The sequence below is a fragment of the Mauremys reevesii genome, linkage group 13, assembly GCF_016161935.1.
Source record: "Mauremys reevesii isolate NIE-2019 linkage group 13, ASM1616193v1, whole genome shotgun sequence".
Taxonomy (NCBI): domain Eukaryota; kingdom Metazoa; phylum Chordata; order Testudines; family Geoemydidae; genus Mauremys; species Mauremys reevesii.
The window spans coordinates 36,782,104-36,805,151 of record NC_052635.1 but is presented as its reverse complement, the minus strand read 5'-3'; the positions used below and the strand labels follow the sequence as shown (position 1 = coordinate 36,805,151).

General features: G+C 39.5%; 1 long non-coding RNA gene across 1 annotated transcript in view; it reads right to left on the bottom strand.

The window, feature by feature from the left end:
- LOC120379722 overlaps positions 1–23,048 on the bottom strand; it is a 373,098-nt gene that overhangs the window by 128,806 nt on the left and 221,244 nt on the right. The window lies entirely within an intron of this gene.

Below are 23,048 nucleotides of genomic sequence, written 5' to 3'. Positions count from 1 at the left end.
CACTGGGATCCAGTTGCACATGCCTCAGAGAGCACGCAAGTATCCATTAAGATCTACTGGGACACAGATCGAACAAAAATTTGGAATCCATATGTAAAATCATTAGCACCCTGCCCCCTCAGAACCCTTCTCACCAGGCTCTTCACAATAAGCTCCTTGTACACCCTCACACAATTCATCCACAGTCATTCTCTTCCTCTCCTCCTTGCCACTAACAAATGGACTCTTTGATCTTCCTTTCCCATAGTCCCAAGATCTCTAACTACTGTTGGATGCTCTCCCAGATCAGAGCCTAGACAATGGAAGTCACATGGCTAAATCCTTATTAATTTATTTTAAAATGTTGGGTTTACCAGTAGGGTCAAATGAGGTATTTTTAAAGCTTCTGATGCCTTTGCATTTGTAAGCTCTAAGGCCTTTTTTCTGCAGCCATATTAGGAAAGCAGCACCTATGAGCCAAGAAACACAAAGTCACATCCTCACATTCCTTCTAAATTATATCAAAACAATGTAATATTGGACTGTTAAGGAGGCGCCCCTCCAAATAGTCCCCACCGTCACCAGATAAGCAAGGAATCTATTAGGATATTTAAAGAAAACGTCATTTGATATCATTTTGCCTGGCAAGGAATCACTTATCAACAGTTTTGGGTGTGAAATCTCTACTTCTGTATTGTTCTGCTTTCATGGTTCCCACTTCTCTATTGTTTATATGCCTACTTTTAGGATTGTTTCTGTCTGTTGCATAATTAATTTTACAAGATTTAAATCAAAGAAGGTGGCGGGGTCTGATTGGTTAAAGAATTTCCATAATGGGCTAGGATTGGTGAAAAAAACTGTTTCGTAGCACTTTCGTGTAAAATGATTGGTTACGGTCTAGCTAAGCTGGACTCAAGTTTCACTATATAAACTGGGGTTCAAAAGGAAGTTCTTTGGAGCCAACTCCAGGACACAGCCCCAAAATCAGAACTGCCAGTCCTCAACACCCTGCCAACTATATCGTGCAGAAGCTGGAGTCCCTGGATGACCTGATCCTGATAGGCCAGCAGGAAAAGTTCATCTGCCTTATTGGGAGTGGTGAGCATTGTATACTTAGCGTGTGTATTCTGTTTTGGTGATTGTTAATAAATAGAGGTTAAGTGTAAGGTTCTTCCACTGGAAAAAGGCCCCACAACCCACAGAAGAGTATGCCCTGAGCCCTGGGAACAGGGTATGGGTGGCCCTGAGCCCTAGGAACTGGGTACGGGTAGGTGCCTTTCACTCGAACCCTTAGGAACTGGGAAAGGATGGGGATGCCAAAATCAATCAGGTTACACCTTGAGCCGTAGGAACTGGGTAAGGGTGTGTGCCCTAGTGTGTGCAGGTAACAAACCTAGGAAATATTCATCAAATCCTTGATCTTTTCACTCCCATTGAAATCAGTGGGATTTGATTGCACTCAGCACCTCACAGGAGTTCCCAACACCTTGCAGGATTGAGCCCTGATAATAAATGCATTGCTAATGGAAACATTGATCACCTGCACGGCAGGGGCCATGCCACGGATTTTATTTTTTTAATGAATTTAATACTTGTGGAAATGTCAGGTTTACTACTCTGGAGTTTTCTGTTTATCTGCAGATCAGGTGCAATAAAGGCAGCATTACAGGAACTGACAACGAGTATTATTTTTGAAGTTGCTTTTTTGTGTTGTTAACACTTTGTCCACTAAGAATTAATTCCTTTAAAACAAGCCATGCACCTGATATGGTAACAGTTCCCAGTCACTGCCAACCTGGTCGGGGTTGAACTGATGACCTATAAGTGAAAGGTTGCATGTCTTCTCATTTATAACCTCGCACATGTTGATAACATTGATCACTATTTCCAAAAAAATAACCTCCATGGAAGTAAAGGATATAGCTTTAGCCCTAGGCTCCACCAGTCTGTGGAAACTTTATTGTTTCTTCTGCAATTTCTTCCAATCTGTTTTGCACATCTGCAGCACATAATCAAATTGTGAATGAGAATTTTCATTACGCAACTCTATCACTACACATCCTCTGCATCAAGTGTATTTTTTTAAAAAGCCAGATATTTTCAGTGTTCTTAGTGAAATCATGTAGTAAAGATTTTGTTTATTAGTTTTGAGATCCATTATAAATTACAGCAGGATTACTTCCAAGAGTCTTAAAATCCTGAATCCTAATGAAGGCCAACTATACTTCATAAGAGAATTAAGACATCGAAAATTACCTTTTCAGAAGCAGATTTGCAAATGTTTCTTGATGATTCCATGAAGAATTTCATAACACAGCACGTAAAATGAGCTATGAAATATTTACAAGGACACCCATTAATATATAATATTTACAAGAGAATTAATCCATGTCAAAGCACTTTATTACCTAAATCCAACACACTCAGTCAACCTACCCTGTATTAATATTTCAAACGCTGCCTCTTTCTGAAGTTACTGTCATGCTAAGATGAAGGCAGCTAAGTATATGCCAAACTACTCTATTACAGAGAAAGCTAAAAATAATAGAATGCTTTTTTTCTGCATTTGTAACATTCCTGACGAAGGCTATATTGCTTGCAATGGTCTTGCCTAAGCTCCGACAGCTCCAATTTCCTCCTTTAATCTCCAGTCAAGGGGGGAAAAGGTAATAGTAATGGAAAACACTAAAAGCTGTGTATGCTAGGTCTGCATAGACCTATGGGAAAAGGAAGGAAAGGGGAACTAAAAAAAGGAAGCATGAACAAGTTCCAGCCTTCACTACTGGAAGTCAAATTGTCTTTATCTAGCCAAGAAGAATCAAGCTTCCTGTTAACATACCAGGGTTAGTCTTCCCTCTGTAGTTTATATCTTGGGCTGGAACCATTGATTTGTCTGAGCTATGCTTGGCACAAACCAGAGCAGGAGGGCAAAAAGGTGGGTCTTGAGGGAATCCTGTGGCTCCAGGCTGCTTTAACTTACAACTTCCATTCCATGGCTACAAGAAGAAATGTTGAGAGTCAGGGCACAGAGAGAACCCTCGGGGAGCTGGATCTGATTAGGGTCCAGGATGGGTGGCTTCGTTCTTAGAGAGAATAGATTTCTTCTGTTTGGTCTCCTTTCAAGAAGCTCACATACTGCAAGCAGCCAAAGAGCAGAAATAACTAGGAAGAATGGCGGTTTGTTGTCCCTCAAAAAGAACTGAATAAATAGTTGTAGGCATGAGCTGGTAGAGCTGCTCCACTGTTAGCATGTTTAGGGAGATTTGGGAGCTAGATCTCAGATTTCTTTCTAAATGATTAGCTGGTGAAAATGACTAACAAATCTGCTCTCATTTACACACATAAATCCAGAGAGATTCCACTGACCTAATCTGTGAACTCCTAGGATGAAATCCTGGCTCCAGGGAAGTCTTTTATCATTGTTCTTTTGCTCTTTTGACATTGACTTCAATGGGGCCAGAATTTCATGCAAAATTCTTATTCTCATGATCATTCCTTAGTCATATGAGTAGTCTCACTGACTTCACACTGGGAGATAAGTGACTTTAGTGGGACTGTTCATGAGAAAGATGCTTACACATGAGTAAGGGCTTAGGGATCAGGACCCAAGTCCTTACAAGACTACCATTCAAAATACATCCATACTGACGTGTGCTAATTCAAACACTAGTGATAGGAGAATAAGTTAGATAAAAAATGCAATACATATTTTTAAAACATCATTATCTTCAAACAAAACCCCTGAATCTTCACAGTCTTTGAGGTTCTGAGGAATTCACAGAGGGGTTTATTCACTTCCAGTTTCTGGAAGGGACCACCTGTGAGTGACATGACACTGCATATAAGGCTATCCCTATGCTCCTCTTCCCCTCCCCCTTCCCCATTTGCATGTGGAAATCTCTTAGGAACACATTTTCTTGTCAGATTTCCAACCCATTTTTGTAGATCCTTGAGGTTCATACAGGCTTTAGTTAAGCATCTGGGTAATCAAAACAAACCCCAAATTTGAAACTTCTGGGGTTCCTCCATCTTCAATGAACCTTAAAAAATGTATCACTGATTAGCAGAAAAAAAACACTATAAAGTAATTAATCATTACTTCTGAAATAATCAATGTTTTTCAAAGCAAGGACCTGTTCTTCATTGAAATAATACTATTCTTCTAAATGCAAAAGCCTAAATGCATCAGCTGTGAATGATAAAGTAACAGCAATTACTGTATAAAGATTCATTCCCTTTGTCGTTATACACTCCATGATTGTCTCTGGAGGGCTTTAGATTAACTTTGAGTTTTGTTTTATTTTTTAAACTCAGAACTATTAATCCTTAGCAGTGATTTGTAACAACTCCCACATTTGGGCTCAGAGTCTAGACTTCGGTTCTATTTGTGATCTTTCATTAATAAAATGACTGATTCAGGATTAGTTGATTAGACACAGGCATCTGTCACTTCAGCTTCTCAAAATACAGCACTTCAAGCACATCTGAAGACCTAAGTGCAAAGGAAGCAAAATATATCCCTGTGTGGATGCTTCAAGATAACAATCAGAGTAATAGCTTTTGATTTTTTCTTGCGGTGGGTGCTGTTACAAAGACAAGTAAAACTGGTGTATTTCACTCCTGTCAGATGTCTGTCCTTTGAGGGTTTGTAAGCAATGCTAGATTGATCTGTGTAACCTTTAAGAGGGGAACAGTGGGGGAATCTTAGAATCTGGCAGACTTGTGCTATTTGGAACCATCTATCTAATGAATTCACAACGTATCCGTCATATCTAGGAACAGTTTGATTCACTGCAATCAGTAATGGTCTGAGAGTAACAGCTAAAGTCAGAGCATGGAATCTACCAGTGATATTTACATGGACCTATTCTGGTAGATAGTCTCTTTAAAGACTATTGCCACCTATGCTCTAACTGCACCCGGGATTAGGTGGAAAGTTAGGGAGTTGTAATAGGCTCCTTGATGCCCTTTCCTAGCTTCAGAGAATCTGTCTTCAGCTTGTTACCTACATTACTTTATTAGGCAAGTAACAGCTCTGTGCCCATGCTGACCAGACCCAGATGCAAGGGGTTGGGTACTGGGTAATGCCACAATTCTAACTCATGTCACACACTACACAGTTTGTGCACATCCTTCTTAGCTACTATCATCTATACATCTTGCATGTAAGGACTAATTGCTTTGTAGATTGCTTAAGGCACACTTATCAGTTCAAGGTGTCCCTGACTACTTTGTTTTCTATAAACTTACTCACAAAAGTTCATTTAGTTAGGCTTTGCCTCCATTATTTACTATAAACATATTCACACTAGTTAGTGGTTTCAGCAATTACTTGTTCAGATGTGTCTTATATAACTTGGGCCTGCTCATGTTAGCTAAATAAGCCGTACAAATTGTTATTCTTGTGTGTTTATTTAACTTGCCTAGGTACTATATTCCTCCTCCTATTGTTGTCTTATTTGAACACTGTGTAGGATTTATACAGTAATTGACCTAACCTTTTGTGACAGCTGAGGATACAAATCACAGTCCTCAAAAAATAGCATCAGTTTTATTGATGAATCATGAAGTAACAACTTTAAAAAGGACAGCAGTGAAGACTTATGACCTCTGTCACCGTGCAATTATTCAGAGACTAGTTTAACACTTTGCTCCTTACCATTCAACTATTTACCCTCTCTATCTTTCTTATTTAAAAATGGTTTAGCCATATGAATAATGTAGGTATTAGATTTTTTTTTGTACCAGTAGGAAAAACTTATCTGCCACTGACATTCCTTGACATTAGTGCTATCATTTAATGCTATTGAGGATGATTTTTTTTGTCACTGATGATATAATTAATGAAAATAAATAAGCAATCCACAGAGAACTGGGCATAACTAAGATGTTATCCTGTGCTCATTGAAGTCAACAACAAATGCCCCATTGACTTCAAAGGCATGGGGCAGGTTTGAGTCTGATATATAATGATTAAAAATCATGGGCAAGGAAAATTGAAAAACGAACAGAATAGTAAATATGTGCATTTGTAGTGGGAAAAGCCCCAGGGTCTCAGGACTTTTACACAGACGTTCTCCAGCATGGGAACAAGAGCAGGGGCATTGGATATTCAGAATAAGACACAGAGCGGCAATAAAGTTGAAGATGGAGGGGAGAGTTGACTGGAGAGATTCAACAACACAGTCAGCAGAAGAAAGGGAGGAAAGAATGTTAGGAAAAATACTAATAGGCAGCCAGACCTACCATAGCTGGCACTTTGCCCTGATTTTCCATGACACAATTTTGGGCACATCCACTTGGCCCATGGTACTTTGAAAGCGGGCAAGCGAGTCACACCCAACCTTTTGCCATTGGATATCTAGGCTTTTGTTGTTTTTTATCGAGAATGGAGACTCCATTGATTTGACCCCTCTATGTCAGGTTTGAGACAGAAAGGTGAAGTGGAGAGTGGGAAAACTTGAACTGCTCCTGTCTCCTTTCCCTCTCATTCATTTTCCATCACAATCAATTCAAAAATATTTTATAAGGCCTAAACATCCATTTAAACAAGCCAAACAGATTATGGAATGGTAAAATAAGGACATCATATGCCAATGCAAACGAGCACAAATTAAATATTGGTAGAAGGTTATAAAAAGACCAAATGTACACTTAGGGCCTGACCCAAAAGACAACTGGAATCACTGAAAGAATTCCCCTGGACTTCAGTGTGTTTTGAAGTAGCTTGTGTTTTTCTATGAAGGCATTATTATGGCTCCTGACTTAGTTTAGTTTTGTGGCTTTAAGAATAGAAGAAATTTTACAGGAGTCTGCAACTATGACTTGTGCTACATTTGAAAGTCGCAAATGAAAATTCATTGTGCATTTTGCAATTTTATGTGGGAAATTAATGGCAAAATATTCCCTATTATTACATAGTAGCAATAAACAAGTCCAAGTAGAAGTTTCTATTCTGCTATTAACCGAGAATTTGCATCCTGACATTAATTTATCATTTCATGTTAAGATACTTAGGGCACTTTATATCACATTTTAAGAAAAGATCCAATTAACATTGGTGGTGTTTACTCTTCAGTGGTGAATAAACCACTGATTAGTAAAAATGTTCATATTCTGCTCTACCATAATTCAAACCACTCAGATACCGATGGAAACAAGTCTACAGCAAAGGTAGCAAAAGAGCAATCCTGGATTCTTTCGTAAACAATGACAGGTAAATTCTCCTCTCCACTCTGTATGGCAAACTTTCCTTCAAAGATACCCTGTTCTCTACATGATGGCAAATCAGGGAAGGGAAGTTATCTCTAAATATTTCAAAGTGGATGTTCCCTAATAAAAGAGCAGTGGATTACTGGCTTAACAGACTCATCAAATGTAGAAAGCATTCCTTATGATTAGGGCCAAATTTTCAGTCTTGGCTTTTATTCTCCCACAAAAATATCTGAATGTGCAGTCAGAGTCCACATATGTGTATGTAGAGTGGATAGTCATGTAGCATTTTCACTTGCAAGAATGGACTTTACAGTTGACTACATGTACATAATTTACTTGCACTTAATTTATATGATCTAGGCCCAGTTCAAGAACATATTGAAGCAAAGGCCTAACTTTAAGCAAGCAAACCATTGACATTAATCTAAAGGGAGAATCCTGCTGCCACTGAAGTGAAAGGCAAATTTCCCACAGACTCCAATTATGCAAGACAGAGTTTTAACTAAACATACAATGCATCCGAAGAAGTGGGTTTTTTACCCACGAAAGCTTATGCCCAAATAAATCTGTTAGTCTTTAAGGTGCCACTGGACTCCTCGTTGTTTTTGTGGATACAGACTAACACGGCTACCCCCTGATACTTGATACAATACAGTGACAACACAGACTACACATGAGAACTGCTGAAGGACCATTCTTAAAGCAATGCTATATTTCCTTCCCTCTCTCAATCCTCAGTTGGATCACCCAGGTTTCCTTCCAAAGAACTAGTAAATGTCTCAAAAGACTTGCTGACAAGATTTTTTGGAATTGTGACTCCTGATATACTGATTTCAGCTTGTATTGATTGCTTAATGTCATACTTATAGCTTTCTCTGGGTGAAGGAGTATAATCTCTTTGTTTCTTCTTTCATTTCTTTTGCTGTTCACTTGAAATATTTTTCACATTAAGATCTTTTCCATTTCCCCTTTGCAAACGTCCATCCAGCTCTCCAGAAACTGCTGGTACAGCAGTTTGGGCTCAGTTTTAATTTCCTTTCCAGTTACTCTGTTTGGAATTTCTAGTAATGTGAAGTGTAACAATAGAGAAACAGGGTCAACCCATGGTTAGCAAACCTGCAGGCAGCAGTGGGACACAAAATGGCCGTATTGATTCCAGACCACCTATCCTTTATGCAGCTGATAATCCCTAGACCCTGCACAAGTACATCTACACTGTGTTTTAAAACCCATGGCAGTGAATCTCAAACACTGGGGCTACAGACTTGGGCTCACAGGACTTGTGCTGAGGAACTAAAAAAAAGCAGAGTAGATATTTCAGCTCACCTGGATCTCAGGCTCTGAAGCCCACCCTTCCCCTGGGCTTCAGAGCTCAAGCTGTAACATTTACACCACTGTTTTTAGCACCATAGCACCTGATTCTGAAGACCTGGGTTCTGAGACTCACTGCTGAGAGTTTTAACATACCCCATGTCGGGAACAGCGGAGGGATAAAAGGTCAGTGAGTAAGGCCTATGATCCCTGACCCGGTGATAAATTATGCATGTCTTTGGTACATATTATTAATACCCATGGTCAAAACACATTCTTAGGGACTATCTAGGGGGCTGTTAGCTTGAATACAGGCATATATTAAGGGTCAGTTTGCGTAATGAGTACACAGCCCAGAGTAAGGGGCCACATGCTCCCGAGGAAGCTCCAGGAGGAATTGTGGCTGAGGGCCATTCATCCCATGAGGACATTGTTCATCTGTTTGATTGGTACAACATCCTACCTTCTCCTCAACTAATCAGCTCTTCTGGTTGGTGCAAAGTGTGGACAGGGACATGTTCTTATCTTCTCCCCACCTACTTTGAAGTGCCCTGAGCTCAAGGAGGCAGACCTTGCACCAACTGAAGGGAAACTAAGATATGTGTGGCCTATGCACAGGATGCTTAAAGAAAGGCACCTTTCACTGTTCCCCTACCTTTGCACCTGCACGAAGACCAGAAACCATGGAATACTGACAGTGTTTTTTGCCAGCCTTGTCAGAACTCATTGCATACATTTTAATAGAAGTTCTGCTATCTAATATGCAATCCCCCACATGTTTTCCATCTAAAATTCCATTAAAAAAATGCTTATGCATAAATAGTCATGAACTGATCTCTCAACTGTGGTCAAGTTACACATGTTCATCAAAAGAAAAACCTTTCCTTTGTTTCTACATGAGCCAAAACAAAACATAAAACCCCTTATAAAATGTTTTATGAAGTTCTGTAATAAAAATTTTCAAGAGGCAGTAGAGTTATAAAAAAGCGCTCTAATCTTCTAAGAGTTTGGCTTACATAATTATTCTGAATGTTTCCTGTTGCATATTTTAGCTCTGAAAAGAAAAGAAATAATACTCTCCATTTTAACAGATTGTAAGCTTTTGCAGGAGCAAAGTTTTTGATGTACTTCTCAACAATGAAATGTCTTTTTGGCAAGAGAACTACTATTCTCCTGCAAAAAGTATATATTATATTTAATGATAAACACTCCCAAGACTTCTGGAACAATGAAACAGCAAGAGCTTCTTTGAATCTTATTATATCACAATTCACCCACTCAGAAAGAGGTGAATCAACAGTTTCATTTCAAATGTGTTTTTCTTTCAAAGCTTTCATTATAACATAGTTCTCTCCTTTTCTGTGTTGATTACCTAACACAAGTCAGAGGAGCCTATGCACTGCCTGCAGCATAAAATAAGCCACATTTCATGCCAAAAGGATTCTATTTTGTCTAGGTATTTATACCACACTCATCACTCTACTAATTTCTTGTGCTACTACAGATTTATACTATCATGTCTGAAGTTTTGGTTTTGAAGAATGACACCCTCCTTGTAATACAGTACAGATGCATATTTAACAATAAGTTTTAGTGCTAAAAATAGATAAAATTTAAATATGTTGTTTCCAAACAATGTAACATCCTTTAAAACTTATGAGATAATGCAAATCATGATAATGTTCTCTGTTAGGCTGCTCAGGAGAGAGAGAGAGAGAATAGAAAATACATGTTAACTTTTAATTAAAGATATGATGCATATGGCTACATTTAAGGATAAAATCCGATAGCTTTGCCCCAAAACACAATTAGATAATACTCTATTATTAATTGCTTCCCTGTCTGCTCATCTGTATTTGACCCTTGTATTTGTTTTTCTCTTGATTCTGTGTCTGTTCACAGTGGTCCTCGGAAGTCTTGTGGGTGTTGTCTATTTGTCAGTAAGCTTTATGAACTAAATTTGCCTCTGCTGTAACTGCAACGAAATAAAATTCAATTCAGTTCCACTGGAGACAATGGAATTAAATTTGAGGTTAATTTTGTGCCACATTTTGAGCAAATTACATGTTTAAAATAAAACATGTTACTTCTCCTTGTCCTTGGCTTTAGCTAAACCTTCAGAATCCTGAAACAAAACCCAAGATAGCACCATTGTGAAAAAACATCAGCTGCAACTGCAACTCTACAGTTGTCATCTCAGGTCACTGATTTAATGTAAAATTTACCTGTAACTTTGAGTTTGCAAATTGGAATTTAAATATCTAAAATGCCCCAGAGTCTATTCCCACAGTTGGTTGCAAGGAACGCTGTAGTAAATCAAGGCATCTATGTAAAGACACGTAAAAAACCAGCAATGGATATATGCACATTTTATTCTCTTCAATGTCTCCTGGTTTCTTAATAAAATAAATAAATAAATACATACATACATTGCTTTTTTGTAGTTTTCAGGGCCTTATTTAGAGTGACTATAGTTCCTAAATCTGCTGGAGTTCAAATCTGTCTGGTGGGATCCTTTATGGATGGATGTCATGTTAAAGAAAAAAGGTAAATATGTTAATTTAGAGTAACTATCAGAGCGAGTGAGTTACTTTGGAATTACACTGGTGTATTTGAAAGGAGAATCTGGCTCAAGGAGTATGGACTTAGAAGTGGAAGGAGAGGGGAAACCAAGAAAAGGCTATGAAGACCATGGCTGAAATGGATGGAGAAGAATCTGATATGCATATTACAGATGGCCCAAGGCAAAACCCTGGAACTGAATATCTATGAAATCAGGAAAAGTTTGTATCTGGATAATTTGGATGTATAAATGTTCATTACATAGGGATTTGTTCTTTCGTACACTCTTTACACCTCTTCCTCCTGCCATATTTTAACAGGAACAAATACACATATTGATAAACATTCTGGATGTGCTGCACTTCTACTCATCCTGTGAATGAATCTGCCTCACATTTTTGGAACAATAGAAAGATGCCTTTATAAATACTTCATAAAAGTTTTCTTCCCCACAGACAAGCATTTGTTTTTAATCATGATCTATTGATATTTTTCCTTCACAAGAACCCCATAAGGCAGTTTCCATGATTACAAAGCACAGTGATAGCTTGCGGGAAGATTGTTTCTTTTCACTTGCCTTGTCACTCTCCTATTATGATGCTTAACTAAATTAGCAACCATGTCATTTTATAATGGGGGAAAGAACACACATTTGGAACTTTAAAAGGGCTGCCCAGTGATTGTCCAGAAAACAGTTGAACAATCTGTAGTTAATTGAATGTATTGAATTTGCTCCACATTGCAATCAGTGCATTATTGTCATTATCCTAGAACATTATTCTGCTGGTGAAAGGTACTTAACCATCCATAATCTCTTGGCGTTGCCTATGCCAGAAATATACCTACATTTATGCCAAGAGACATAGTGGCTGGTGCAGCCTATGATGAGGAATTATTATATTTAATTGTTGCTCAGTCTGTGCTATCACCAGCCATAGTAACTATATTGAATTGTATAACTGATGTAAAATAACTTGTCTCCCTCATTTTTTGTTAAAGTATTATCCTTCCTCATCTACTTTCAATTAATCACTGCCAACTAGAAGGCTTCCTGGACAAGAAGAAAAAATGATTGATTATTACCTACTTTAATAGAAAGTGATAATGCTGCTATGAGAATCATCTAATAGTGTGACCTCTACCTTTTACAGTGACATAGATATCAAAGTCTTTGGCATAGCTATTACATATGCCTATGACCCAGAGTGTGCTTTGTGGATTAATTGAAATACATAACTCTTTAAATACTTCTGTGCCAATCTATTTAAGGGATTGAACTACACGGGCAGGATCCCCAGATCCAATTGCATATCTTGAGATCAGTGAAGTTGGATCTGCTCACCAGCCTATTATATAATTTCAAGAGGCCATGAAGCATGAATGGTGACTGTCCAAGGATCATAGCATCATAGAAATGTAGTTTACTACAGGATTGGCTACCAGTGATGGCTACCAGCATTATCTTTGGGGTGAGATCTAAGGCACAAATTGACCTGCTGTAAGTGACTAGTCTTTTGGGATTGGGAGCAATTTGAATGTTTTGTGACTTTTGGTGTAAGTGACCTCTTACCACTTACCATTTATAGCTGAGTGTCAAGATAGACTGGAGAGCCCAACAGAACTGTCTGTTATTTCATGGTAAGACTGTAACAGTGATCCAGGAATTCACATTTGTTACTGGGTTGATGAAATAGATGCTATTAGTCATCTAAATTTAAACCTTCTGACCTCCTTGGGCTTGACCTTTCATTCACCCCTGTTCCTCAATAGGACACCGCTTGGGGCTCAAAGCCCAGATGCTGCTCTATAATTAGTACACAGTCCATCACAGTGCCCAACATGGGTGGTGGGTATAATAGGCCAGGGGAGGCTAAGCCTCCCCTAACTCAGGCTGTGGCCCCGTCCATGCTCTGTCTTGAGAGCGGGGCTCCCGCTCTCCCCTGAAGCTGGCGGGGGATCAGCCTAGGCTGGCGCTTGGACTGGCCAGTGGCCCAGAGTGGCTTGGGGCGGCCCAGGGGTTGGGGCAGTTTGGCCAGGACTCCTCCGGCCACAGTGTGTGCGTGTGTGTAGGGGAGAGGGCTCAGGCCTCCGGCGGGCGAGGAAAGGGGAAGGGCTGGGCTAGAGGTGGAGCCTTAGATAGAAGGGGTGGGGCCGGGGCTAGCCTCCCTGAAGGGGTGGTTCACCCACCACCCATGGTGCCCAACCCCCACTGACTTTCAATGAAAATTGGAAGCCAAACTCCCTTACACTCCTTTGAAAATCCCAGAGTTAAATTAAGGAGCCAGGCACTGTGTTCATTCAGAGCACACTCCTAAGCTAGCAACAAAGCTGCATGGTTTGTATATTTTGATAAACACTCTGAATAGACTGCATTTTTATTCATCCTCCTTATTACCAATCTTCTTTCGGCACTACAGTAAAGTCAGCCTTCTATTAGCAGTATGCTGTAAGAATAATGATGTGAGAATCTCCCTGCGTAGGCCCGCTGCACCCATATTCAGCACAAATGCACAAGCCTTCTGTGGCTTTAGCTTGGATTGGAGAATGTTGCATTAGATAATTATTTGTCAACACCTGGACTGTTCTTTTCTAATTTCAACTTTTCCCCTTATCCTCAGTCCACTAGACACTGTTATTCCTGAGTATATTTCACTTGCATTTTAACATTACTTCTTACAGCAAAAATTATCCTGACTGCAGTGATAGAATTTCTGCCTGTCCAGATCTCTGTCATTATGATTTCATCGAGGTCAACTGCACTTGATATGTTAAACCTGGTAATAGGTTTTTTCCTAGCTACAGAATCTCACACTGCTCTTGTAATCCATTTCTCAAAAATTTAGACCATCTTGACAATTTCCTAATAACATCGCACTCAGCTTTTCTAATGATATCCCATACAGAGTACTTCATTACCTACTTCTGTGTAAAGCGGCCCATGATTCACTTGGGCCCTGATTCAACAAAGCAAGTAGATGTGAGTAATTTTAAATAGATGCTTAAATCCCATTGACTTCAATGGGATTAAAATATGTGCTTAAAATTAAGCACACATTTAAGCGCTTTGCCGAATCAGTGCTTTGTATGTTAATATAATCTTCCTACGGTAATACAAGTAGGCTAATTAACACTTTCAAATGATGGCCTAGTAGTAAATTGGATAAATCCAAATAAAATGATTATACGGTTCAACAAAGGAAGTAACAGAACACCACTAGCCATCACCTTCAGCCCCCAACTAAAACCTCTCCAGTGCATCATCAAGGATCTAAAACCTATCCTGAAGGATGATCCATCACCCTCAGAGATCTTGGGAGACAGGCCAGTCCTTGCTTACAGACAGCCCCCAAACCTGAAGCAAATATTCACAAGCAACCACACATCACACAACAAAAGCACTAACCCATGAACCTGTCCTTGCAACAAAGCCCGTTGCCAACTCTGTCCACATATCTATTCCGGGGATACCATCATAGGACCTAATCACATCAGCCACACTATCAGAGGCTCATTCACCTGCACATCTACCAATGTGATATATGCCATCATGTGCCAGCAATGCCCCTCTGCCATGTACATTGGCCAAAATAGACAGTCTCTACGTAAAAGAATAAATGGACACAAATCAGACGTCAAGAATTATAACATTCAAAAACCAGTTGGAGAACACTTCAATCTCCCTGGTCACTTGATTACAGACCTAAAAGTTGCAATATTACAACAAAAAAACTTCAAAAACAGACTCCAAGGAGAGACTGCTGAATTGGAATTAATTTGCAAAATGGACACCATTAAATTAGGCTTGAATAAAGACTGGGAGTGGATGGGCCATTACACAAAGTAAAACTATTTCCCCATGCTTATTTCCCCCCCGTACAGTTCCTCACATCTCCTTGTCAATTGCTGGAAATGGGCCATTTTCATTACCACTACAAACAGTTATTTTTCTCTCCTGCTGATAATAGCTCACCTTAACTGATGACTCTCCTTACAGTATGTATGGTAACACACATTGTTTCATGCTCTCTGTGTATATATATATGCCCCTACTCTATTTTCCACTGCATGCATCTGATGAAGTGGGCTGTAGCCCACGAAAGCTTATGCTCAAATAAATTTGTTAGTCTCTAAGGTGCCACAAGTACTCCTGTTCTTTTTGCGGATACAGACTAACACGGCTGCTACTCTGAAACCTGTACTCAAAGAGTAAGCACTGTAACTTTGAGGATATATGTTGGATCCTCGTCCATAGCAAAAAAGACTGAATCTCTGATTTAAGTGAAAAACTTAATTCAGCTTTAGATATGGAATCATTGCTGATGCTGCATAATATCTATTATCAAAATTCTATATTGGGAATTAATAATCCTTGTGTCCTTGGTCACATAATGCAATTAGCTACTCTGATGAAACTGAAGGTGAGCTTTCCCTACATGTCTTAGTGGTGCAGAATTCTGCAAAATATGACAAGAAAACTAATTTGTTATGAAGTACAAGTCCTTGCTTTAAATGGTTTGATTAGCACTGAACAGAAAGTATTGATAGATGTCTTTGTTTTAAATATGCTAGCTTTGTCTACGGTTCTGAATGTTACCCATTTATACCTAGGAAGACTTTAATGAACTTATATAGTTAGTTGAAAAAATAAACACTTTTTCATGTCATAAAAAAACACTTTAAAACCTTTTTTATCTTCTACCAAAGTTCAAAATTACTGTAGTTTGGGTTACATCTTAGCTACTTAAGATTTCATTCCAAGAGCTCGAATAACAAAAGAAAGCAGTTCTTTCTTATACCATTTCTAACTCTGCCAGGTGTTCTTCCTTCATCAAATTGTTAAAAAAAGCACATAGAACATATGTTTCCCATTGTTTGCTGCATAATCTGATGATATAGACATTCAGCATGACTACATTCTTAGTGGAAATGAGGCAGTATGAAATATTCATAAGCTAAACTGTTTGTGATTATTAAATAAATCTGAATTTTGTGGGTTATTTGGACTGTTATCTGCTAGGAATAAAAAAGCTGAATTTAGCACTGGCCACATGGCTGATTCCAAGATATGGGCATTTGACTCAGTTTAATAAAGGTACAGAAAATCATGCATAACTATAAGAAAATGTCACCACCTTCCGCTCCCACTGCAAGGTACATTTTTTTGACCTCGCCTTCTCTAAGATAATGACACAGCCAGATGTATATTTAAAAACACAGAAAATAACCCTACCAAAACAAGACACTACCCTACATATGCTTCTCTCCCAGGGACAGAATGAGAGACCAAACAACACATAACAAATGTGTAGTCACATAATACATTATTGGTAGGTGTTCAGATACTATAGTGATGAGCATGAGATAAGAGTCTATGTGGAATGGAATGTCCAAAACAAGGGGCAGAATAAAATAAATCAAAATTCCAAATGAAGACTCGCACACCACTGTCCAATAACTTCAAACAATTTAACGAGGCCTTAAAATACACCAGTGATAAGTAACATTGCATTATTATCAGTCTGAGAAGGGGATTGTGATGGGTTGTACCCCCGGGGTGCAACTGGGAACTGGGGTACCACTGAGCCCTCTGACTCACCAGCCTGGGTTTCCTCTCTCACTGTGCTGCTGTGACAAGATGCAGACTTCTCCCAGTTCTACACTCACACAGGCAGGGACACACCCAGCTCCAGTTGCATGTATGCAGGTTCTGGTCAGCCACTGCATGAACCAACAATAGAGAGGCCACAGCCAAAATAACCCCAGCTCCCTAGCCTAGGATCCCAGAGCTGTACCGTCCTGCCCTGGTCAAAAACCCAACCAGTATGAATTTATTACCCAGTTCACCTCTCCCTCCATGTGGAGAGGACAATGCACACCAGCGACCTTGTTAACTGAGCTGAGATTTTTCCAGACACTTCATTCAAAACCCCACTGGTTAAGATAAAACATAAAACCAGTTTATTAACTACAGAAAGATAGATTTTAAGTGATAGCCAACTGATCAAAGCAGATTACCTAGGAAATTAACCAAAAACGCAAACTAAACCTAATACACTAGACAGGATTTGAATCAGCAATATCTCAAGCAATCCACCAAGTTTCCATACACAGGCTAGGAATCCCTTTAGCCTGGGACCAGCACTTCCCCCAGTTCAGTCTTTGTTCCTCAGATGTTACCAGGTGTTCTCTTGTGCGGGGAGTGAGACCATGAGATTATGTCACTCCCCACCACATCATTTCTCTATATGGTGGGAACCCTTTGTTCCAAGCTAACTTCCCAGCCCAGTTTGTGAAAAAATACTGGTACCAAAATGGAGTTCAGTGTCATGTGGTCTAGTCACATGCCCTTGCATGCCTTCCTAAGTCACAGCAGCCATTATTCCTAGGCTGGCTGAAGCGTTCCCAGGAAGGCTCACAAGGTGGGGGGCTAAGCTTCTCCTAAGGCCTATTGTTTCCCTTAATGGCCCATTATCTTGAACAGCCCCTTCACAATCAGCTGTCTAGACTGGAGGCATCTTGCCTAGTGGGTGTCACCCAGGTGCAACCACATTTGAAATACAGATACATAGTCAATATTCATAATTCCAGATACAAAAATGATACATGCATACCAAATAGGATAATCGTATTCAGCAAATCATAACTTTTCCAATGACACCTCACATGACGCATTCTGTACAAGGTGCATCATAATTAGATCATAATTACATTATAATCATGCCACTATGATTACTATGGGGTGTGGAGTGTCACAGGGATATTGAAGTATAAAGAGGTTTATTGACCTATCCAAGGTCAAATAATAAGCCACTGCAGAGTAAGGAAGAATGCAGATCTCAGAACATCCAGACTCTTGCTCTAAACATTAGACCACACTGACTAAGGATCCTATTATCATTTTTTAATATGAAGTATAACTATAGCTTTGGGAGACTGATGTGGACTGATGCATGCTGTTAGATCCTTAAATTTTAAGAATTTTTTAATTGCTTATTAAATATTTTCAAAGAATTTGTTGTATATATATGACTCCTTTGGGTTTAGCTAAGCTGTAGGATTTTCTCTGCACTGCCATGATACCTCTTCTGAAGTACTGTGGCATCTGGCAAATATCCTTCATCTAAGCTCTGAAGGTCTCAGCTGTTGTGGGGGAACAGGAAGCCACAAATTCACTTCAGAGGACAAACTGAGCAATCAGGACATGCCAGGAATTGCATGGAGGCAAGACAGGAGGGAAATGTATAAAGAATTCAAACATAGTCAGACAGAGACATGTAATCCTATTCCAACTCAATTGTTATATCAACCTAAACCCCGTGTAGACAGTGCTATGTTGATGCAAGAGCGTCTCCCATCGACATTGCTACCTTCTCTTGGGAGATGGATTAACTATGCTAATGGGTAGTGTAATGGTGTCTCTTCACTAAAGCTGCACCGGTGCGGCTACACAGCTATTGTGAAGACAAGTCCTTACAGATTGTTGTAATAAGCCATAAATCCAGTGTCTCTGTTCAGTCTATGATTTTTAGTGTTTAGCAAAGTAATGAAATTAAGTTCCCAGGCTTGTCTTTTGAAAATGTTGCGCAGTTTTCCTTTGAGGATGAGGACTAATAGGTCAGATATAGAGTGATTAGTTTGTGAAAAGTGTTTACTCACCATTGTACCATTTCCTGTGTGAAGTATCAGAGGGGTAGCCGTGTTAGTCTGGTTCTGTAGAAGCAGCAAAGAATCCTGTGGCACCTTATAGACTAACAGACGTTTTGCAGCATGAGCTTTCGTGGGTGAATACCCACTTCTTCGGATTCAAGAAGTGGGTGAATACCCACTTCTTTGCTGCTTTCCTGTGTGAGTTCTGTGTTCAGTCATTTTCACCAATGAAAGTAGCATTCACACCTATGGAAACTGAGACCCAATGTTTTGGTTTGGTAGCACCAGCTTTACACTCACATCATACTGGTGTAAATGAATGTCCATGTACCCTTGAATGCAATCCCATGCACAGAAAATGGGTGGAGCAGGATCTCTATATCTCATCCCAATGGAGAAGTTTAACCATGTCACTGCCTACCTTGCTGTGAGTACAAACCTTTTTCTTCCTTTGTCACAGACTGATTAAAGAAAATACTTCTCCTTGATTGCTTTGATTTTAAATTTGTGGTTTGCATATATCTTTTGTGATAGTTAGGGTACTTTTAGTGACTAATTTTTCATAGTTCTGATAAATCAAAGGGGCTGGTGGCTTACAAATGTCCCTGTGGGGACTGAAAATCTCCTCAAGGTCCTACCACCACATCTCTCTTGTCTGTGTTAAACATAGATCTTCTCTCTGACAAGTGCGTTGGCTGAACAGAATACTCAGCAGTAATTACCTCTGAAATACCATGCTCCATACTGTTCCAGCACCTGGGAGGGATACTGCTGAGTGCCCACATTAACTCACTTCTCAAAAAGAAACATCTGGTTTTGATATTTTAAAAGTGCTAGTGCAACTCTATGGGCAGTCTGGTGTATGCAAGTATCAGTCTCTCTCTGTGGCTTGCTATTTGTCTTTCCCTTCTGTGAACTGCTTTTGTTTTTTCCTCTTTCCTCCGGGTATATCTTTGCTTTCAGTTTGTGACATATTACTTTTGCCTCCCCCTTGGTTGCAAGGTTCTTTCTCCATTTCTACCTCCTGCCACTGATGTTTGTCTGCAAGAAAAGGAAGAAAATTCCATTTTGGAATGAGATCCAAATTTTCATTTGGAAATTCTTGCCATACAGAAGCTTTTTGTGGTGAAATGGATATTCCTCACTTGCCAAACTCTCCTTTTACTAATTAAAAAAATCAACAAGTGTTTCACTTTTCTTGACATCAGCAAAAAACCTTAGTCATGTTCTGGCTTTCTCATGGGTGTAGATATGTTTATGCACTACTTTGGATGCTTCTGAGAGCACGAGTAAAATCCAAACAGATGACATAGGTGGCAGGCAGCAGAAAGGGCCATTTTACATTCATTCTGAGTGACACTTTTTCATTGGCAAAAGTTAATATAAACTCAAAAGTTATTTCAAAGCAGCAATACTAATTAGCAACAATAATATCTGAACAGGTTTTCAAAGAAGCACAGCACTCAGCAATTCCCACGTACATCTCAATTCTGCATTGTGAAGTGCATGGACAGAGTGATGGACTCGCATACTCCCCTTCACCCCCCCCCCCCGTGCAGGACTGGGGCCTCAGGTAATTAAGTAGGTGTCCTTTCAAAAGTTCTCAGTACCCCCACTTCCCACAGTTTTCAGTGTGGAGGATTCTCTATTGTATTCAATGGGAGCTGTAGAAAAACTGGCCACTGCATGTACAAACCTAAACGGGAGCAGAAAAATCCCATCTGATGGTCTGTGGCTTGCTTTTTACATCTTTACAAGACTCAGGAAATTAGCAATGGGTGCAAGCCACAAAGTGCAGCATCAGATCTGAAAGTGTTCAGCTTTGCTGTAATTAACAAACATCAATTGATAAAGTAACTAGTTAATGATAGTGCAACCTGCCTCAAGCAACTATGCATGTGAGCAACAAAAATGAGTTTCTTAACAGGTCATATTTAAATAAAGGTGGAACAGAATTGTATTTATAAAATATATTCAGCCATTTGATAAGATGGTGCAATTCCACGGCACACCAGTGACATCATATCTGACAACATCAGGATTGAAATTAACTCTTCTTTGGGAGTGGCGGAGAAGTACATTTCTTAAGACAAAAGATTGCCTAAGAACAATGGTAACTACATGTTACACTGTAACTAAAGCTGGGATTTTATTTATGTTCCTTTTTTGCATCAGAAAATGCAAATTAGTCAAACCAAGACTTTCTGTGGAAATAACTCATTTTGACAAAAGTGTCACTGGGAAGGTTTCACTGGGCCAGGATACAATTTCTGGTCAAGACCAGAGAAAGACTTACTTCTGTATCAAGCAGAGCAGGGACTTGAACTGGACACTCCCACAGCCTAGATAAGTGCCCAGACTACTAGTCTATTGGCATGTATGGGGGAAAGGGAGGAGACGGTGACTTACTTTCTCTCTCATATTTTTTCACAAAAAACATCCAAAGGGTCTCATTTCATTCCACATAAGAAAGAAAGAAAAATTTTGGGACTTCAGAATTTTTTATGAAACAGAATTTTGGTTTTTTAGCCAGCCCTAACTGTAACTAATTAAATGTATTGGTATAAGAAGGGGGGAGGCCAATGATATAACAGTCATACATCAAAATACAGCATATATTTCCAAAACCTAATATAACCCTTTACTATCCACTTCATAAATGAAAGGGTTGGCTTATATACTTTAACTTATATTAACAAAAACCTGTGGGGGAAAATCAACATTTATAGTGATTTTATTTCAGTATATTTTGAGGTTGGCATACATCCTTTTTCAAACTAGGGGGTAAAACATTTGTCCTCTTCAAGCAAGAGCACTCACAGTGATTAACCCTTTCACAGCCAATTTAGAACTGAAAGTAGGAGATATATTTAAGTTTGATAACTTTGGGTTTTGCACCATCTCCATCCAAAATAAACATAGTTCAGCCCATGTGCATTCAGAATATTCTCTTGAAAGTGTAACCCAGGTGCAAAAAAGAGTATTGTGAACCTCAGCAAACCTGTCCTGCTCGTTGGTGTATGATACACCCTGATCCACTTCAGCAACTTGTTGACGTTTTTTGCACTTGCTTGTTATATGCTGTTTTCAAGCAAGGAATTTCAGACTTGAAAAATGTGTGTTAAACTAAGGACTGCACTGCAAGAAAGCAAGAAACATTTAGAGTTAATACAGAAACCTCATCTTTAATTCTCCCCGCCATTCTTTTGTTGTGAAAGATGTATGTCTATAGATATGGAAGAGCCAGTGGATGTTTCAGTGACTCTACTGTGAAGGGAAACAAAAGATATGGCTCTGGTTCAATCTCTGAGTGTGCTGCAGAGTAGATGTTGGTGCCAATGGCTTAATCTTTCTTTCTGTGCTGCGGCTTTGGTAAGTCCTACTGAAATTGCTAGGAAATACAATATCAAAGTCCTGCGTGCCACATATCACCACTAATGATCCATCTGCAGAATATGTTTCTCGCTTCATTTAAGGTTAATTTGAAGAGGAGAGAGATTCACTAGGGAGAGTCTACAGGACAGTGATATTAATTAGCTTTGCCTCTGACTTGTGAGGTTGGCAGAGTTGGAAATCTCTCTGCTCAAATGGGAATTCCTGAGTTCTTTACAGGTTTGGACTTTTAATTTCAGCTCCATTGTCCGCATGGAGAGGGCGCAGAGGGACAGCACCAGAGTCTATTGGGTTTAGAATCATTTATGTCTGCTTAGAGTAGGGCAAGGTCAGGTGTACTGCTTCCAGAAGCAACACTACTACAAGTTTAAATAGGTGCAGCTCGCTCTTCCTTGAGCATAAGACTCCTGATGCCAGCAAGTGCACGGGTATGCCCATACTCCCACCCTGCCCAAGTATGTCCCTTTTGGGGTGTACAGAATCACCAACAATGCTAGCAGCCCCTCCATTCTGTCCCTCTTGTTGTGTTCTTGCTCAAGAACAACAATGGTTTGGTTCTATGTCTCCCATTATCAAGCAGGGTGTTTTGCTGACATCCTCAGCAATGCAGCATTGTTTTCTGTGTCACACTTTTTCAGAGTCTGTTTACCTTCCACTGCTCAGTCTTTGTTAGCTTGCCTTACCAGAGAAAGAAAGAAGCCAGGCAAATAAAAGCTGCTGGGAAATAGAGTGCAAAATAGCAGTCATTTCTTTCAACAAAATATGTACTACTCCTGAAACTACTCCTGAAACAAGGAATCACCACATAGTAAATCAAGCAGGGATTGGCAGATGAAGCCTTGTTTAGTGGCAAGTATACATGACAAGTTAATAGCTTGAAAGAAATGACTGAGCTAAGCAGAAGTTTCAGCAAAACTCAATCAAATCGAGGATTTCCCAGC